Raw genomic sequence first — 5,361 nt, forward strand, 5'->3', positions numbered from 1 at the left:
TATATTATTAATTGAAGAGCCAGTAAGTTTGCAAGTATTTTTCCATGTTCACGGCTTATTTTCCTTTAATGGGAAGCCATAAGCGCAAGATGGATACGATAACAAACTTGAAAGTAAACTTGAAAGTTAAGGCTGTAGAGATAGCGCACCACAAACTGTACAGAATGGACTTTGTTTGCCCTCCTTTCAAAATTCTACTATGCGCAGACAGCATCCTCACAGGGAAAAAACATGAGTCTCTTTAATGCATACACTCGCTCACCTTATCATCGGAGTCGTATCTGCCTCACAGCTACATGTTTAGGAACAGGCTGTAAGTTACTGCACAGGCAGACCCCTCTCTTCCAGATTTTCAGGCATTGCTGTGCTGACATCTAGTTAGACAGTTTCTTTTAATGATTGAGCGATAATCCGTAAGAGACTACACAAAATATGGCCACTTTACATCATACATGATGATGTACCAAAAGTACTTCACCTGCCACACACTAGTCCGCCTGGCACACGCTGGACTATGGCGCTGGTAACCAGGCAATACTGAGACGGCACGCTTCTTGACGTGGCACTGTGTGGCTCACGGCGCGCTGTTGCATGCAGGCGTCGCTGGTCAGCTATGAAGAGCTGGAGAAGAAGAACGTCATGCAGAATTCACTCTGCTCCCACGCGGCACTAAGAGAACGGTGAGATGCGCGTGAAAGGATTTTAAAATTTAAACGATGCGCTTCAGTTTGGCATGGTGGGGGGTCTACTTTAGGAATCCAAAGCGGCAAAACGAAATGTGCTCACCACACAAAACATTCCCAGACTCTGACCCCGCACATATGCCTTAGTGCTCACCAAAGGTGCTGCTCTTCATGCTACCAAACGCTCGGACATTTAGCTCCTCCAGGAAAGTTCTCTCGAACCGTTTTGTGCTGTCACTGTCTCCGTAAAAACACTAATCCCAAAACACATTTATAAAGTGCTGAGTGTGTCATTTGTAGATGTAGCGTGTCAGAAAAGCAAGATACTGCTGCTCAGTGCTAATGAAGCGGTTAAAAAAAAACATATTCAGACTTTGAAGAAATCGCCGTTAGATACACTGCGAGGCTCTGCAGGAAACTAATTGCAGCTTTCAGGTAATTAAGTGGTTTATTGAGGATGCAGACGAAAACTTGCTGTCAGACTGCAAAGCTTCCTCAAGTCCGTTTAACGTTGTCAATGACTCTGCACCACACCAAATACCGATATGAAAGACGTTTGTTGTGAGGGAAAGTAACACTAAGTCCTTCTTTTCCCTAAAATACACCACCGCTGTTGAAGTGCACAATTAGACCTTAGTAAAGATGCTGATAGAATACACTGCCATACGCTACCATCCCAACACCAGGCAGATCAGCAATTTACTGAGGATGCAGACAGGTCAGGACACTTCCAAGCATACATAGGCTAAAAAGAAGCAAGGGAACACACCTGTTGTGCCTATGAGAGGCTTGCTGCTGGAGGAATTGTTTACTTCTTCCAGGTGACCACAGACTCCTCAGTAATGGAAGGCAAACGCCCAGGGTTCAGGCTGTCCAGATGGTGCAGGACACTGGTGGGGCTAGTTGGGTTGTTACCTTTAGATTCAATTGAAGTTTTAAAAGTCCTTAATGTCTTAAGTTGCTTGACCTTTAATTACTTTGTTCCTCTAGTTGTCTTTCTCCTTAATCCACGCGTAGGTTCAAAATCGTCGCCAAGTTGTGGTAAAAGATGATGCATAGTCCAACTGTGTAAGTAGATAATCCTTTATTGTAGAATCCTTCTAAGATAGGTAAGTAGGAGAAGATAGGAAGAATAGGTAAAACCCCACCAGGAGCAGGCTCCAAGCAGCTCAGCCTGAGTTGCCCAACTGACACTGTGAGCCATAGAGACACCTAGGCATTCTATGATGTCATGGTGCATTCTATACAGTGGAGAACAGTAGAGAAGTAGTTTACTACAGACAGCACCCTTGGGCGGACTTTAAAACAGATTAATCTCGCGCAACCATGCCTACCTTCAGGGATTTATGCCCCTTGTGGCGATCTCTTCTTCAATTACTGAATTCCTCAGCAACTCCCGGCATTGTCTGGTCCGAGTAAGTTGTACTACTTCTTACTCTCTTGCACTATTTCTATTAAGAAGGAATGTCAGCAGTTTCTGTAGTTCTGTTGGAGAGGCTGTCTGTACCAATTTCGATGTTTGTCGTTTGGCCTTTCAACAGCCCCTCGTTGTTTCACGAAGGTGATGAGGGTAGTAATGGCATATTTGTGAGAAAGGGTTATTCGGATGATAGTGTATTTGGATGACAATTTGATGTCTCACGGAATGCAGAGTTTGAAGGAAAATTTGGTACCGGTGAAGGATATTTGGGAAAGTCTAGGATTTATTTTGAACAGCGATATCTCCTCGTGACCATCCCCTTTTATGCGCCCCGATATTAAAAGAATGTGTCCCATACTCTGCCCAATCCAAACCCACACTACCCAATGCCTTTCTCAACACCATGCGCAGCTGATAGTCCGTCAACCCTCTGCCCGAAAGCATGCCGGAAAACCTCCTCCAGTTCCTCTCCTTGAGACATAGCAAACCAACGGCGAGCCCATCTTACGCCTATTACCCAGGAGCTCAGACACTCGAAACGCCCCCAAAAACATCCTCAAAGTCATCCCTGCATACCTCCGGCAACACCGCCAAGATCCTGATAGCTTCTGCCAGGTGAGGGGGGTACATGCCTCACTCTCCCCCCTCTCTCTAGCCCACCCTTCCAACATCCTCCTTCCCACTTCGCCCGCCAATGGGGTGTTCCCCCACAGTAGTTTCCCCATGAAGGCAATGCCCGCCAACTTTCCCGCCATGGTAACCTTCGTAAAACCCCTGTCAATAAGTGCTAAAATGAACTGGACTACATCCTCTTACCGCCGCCAAACCTCTGCCCGCTTGTGTGCCCCAGATGCCAGGAAATCCCTCCACGCCAGCTTGTACGCCGCCCATGTTGAAGCCGAGAGGGAGCCTACCCACCAATTGTAGCACCCCACGTTGCCTACATACCACAGATGCTCAGGCATTGAGGTCGGTGTCCTGTCCGCCTCCTTGGCAAGTCAACGGAATCTCACCCACTGTGAACGAGACAAAGCATCCGCTATGTCATTGTCCACAACTAGGATGTGCAAAGCCCTGAAAGCAATGTCATGACGCAGGCAGCCTAGCACACAAACCCGCAGCAACTTCAGAACCTGTTCATCTCTTGCAGACTGTCTGTTAATGACCTCCATCACTGCCATTTTGTCCACCCGAAACAAGACTTTCTTATGCGCCAATTCCTCACCCCACAGGGAAAGTGCCACCAGCAACGGGAAAAGCTCCAGAAAAGCAATACTCCTCCCACCATCCTTCCACTGCTGTGGCCACTGCTAAGCACACCACCTGCACTGCCAGTACACACCAAAACCTTCACCGCACGCGGTGTCTGAAAAGATTTGCACGTCCCACTGGACGTCCTCCTCCCTCGCGAACGGCACACCATTAAAAGACTTCAGGAAAACTGACCAAGTCCTCCTTCACTCCTGCCGACAAGCGAACATGGTGGTGCGGTAAGTGCTGACCTGACAGCGCCCTCCCCAACTGTCTGCAAAATGTCCTCCCTGCTCTGACCACCCTGCATGCGAAGTTAAAATGCTCTAGGAGCACCTGCACCTCCTTCCCCATCACCTTCCGTTTCAACAGCATCCCTTCCAACAATTGTAACATTTTTACTTTCTTGTCATCCAGGAAGCGAGCCTGCATTGCCACAGAGCCAATCTCTATTCCCAAAAACGACATGGCTGTGCACGGACCCATTGTCTTCTCAGGTGCCAACGGCACCCCCATGTCGCCCATGAGCTCCTGGTACGTGTCCAGGGCTGTCTGGCACTCCGTGGATCCTGGTCCACCAACAAAGAAAAAATCGCCAAGGTAGTGTGTCACCGATGTGTGCCCCGTGCATCGCGTAAAAGTACCACTGCAGAAAGGTGCTAAAGCATTCGAACAAAGCACATGACATGGAGCAACCCATCAGCAGCGCCTTAACCACATACCATTTCCCCTCACACTGGATCCCTATGAGATCCCAGTCATCTGGATGCACCAGTAACAACCGGAAAGCTGACTTTATATCACACTTTGCCATTTCTTTTTTTTCAACCATAGGGGTTACGTCCATTATAGGGGCCCGGAATCCCTCGTAGACAGATATGGAAAAGCTGACGCGTTTCCAATCCCCCTCTAACTCATGGGATTATCATCACGCTGAAACTAAAATGGGGAGGGTGAAAAGACCAACACCATAGATTAGAAATCTAATGCACCCTCTTTCCTCTACATATTGTCAATTATTGGGAAATAATTAAGGTACCTTATGTTCATCAACGTAACTCACTCTTATAGTGTTTTTTTCTCTGGTTGGTGTATACCTAAACATATTCAGATAAGTAACATAAGTATACGAGTCTGTGATTTTCAGGCAATCATTATCGCAATAGTTCTGTTAGAGACTTACTCAGTATCTTCACATGCGTGTATTATTTATTTCCAAGGCTTGTTTCCTTTTTCTTTCTTAGACAAGCTGAAGATTTGTGGCTCCGTCCTACAACAAATACATTGCGTTCAATTTTCCAATTTATTTACACAGCTAATTTACCCATAGATGGAGCTTACTGAGGCATTTCTCTTAATTGGAAGTGGTTCCCTCTTCCTTCAAAGGGTACTCCCCACTTTCACGTCCTTCTTTTTTTGTTGTTTTGGCGTTACACTGTCCTCTTTTTGCGCATGTAGTCTTAGTGGCCTGACAAAAACAATTGGACAGGGTATTCAAATCCTCATTGCACTCTAAGTTCCAATTGTTTGTTTACCTACGCGTGTGTGTGGTTTCTTTGGCATTTCATTCAATTCTTTTGTTATGTTCGCGGCATATACAGTTCATTATTGCATGCACTTTAGATCGTGCTCTCCTTTTTGTGGCACCCGATATGTCCATCACACTTTCAAAAGATTATTTGGTACGAGCACTGCATTCTGGCTCCATTGCGCTTAGCCTTTTCTCCGCTCAAACGCCGGTTTGTGACCTTCGCAATTATATCAATTAAACAGCACTCCTTTGTGGCCCCATTCATACTCGTTCAACATCGCTCAAACGCTCGTAGTTAGCACGGTACGTTGTGCGCACTGACTTGTGGCTCCACTCATGCTATTTTTCCCGTCTCTCAAACGCCCATAGCATTCACGGACAGCTTCTCGTAGCATTTTCTGTTAGCTCGGCGTTCCCCTGCTTTGACGCGCCCGTATTTATCAAACATTCGCGATACCGTCACAACAATTCATTCA

Source organism: Lissotriton vulgaris, unplaced genomic scaffold (assembly GCF_964263255.1).
Source record: "Lissotriton vulgaris unplaced genomic scaffold, aLisVul1.2 SCAFFOLD_921, whole genome shotgun sequence".
NCBI lineage: Eukaryota > Metazoa > Chordata > Amphibia > Caudata > Salamandridae > Lissotriton > Lissotriton vulgaris.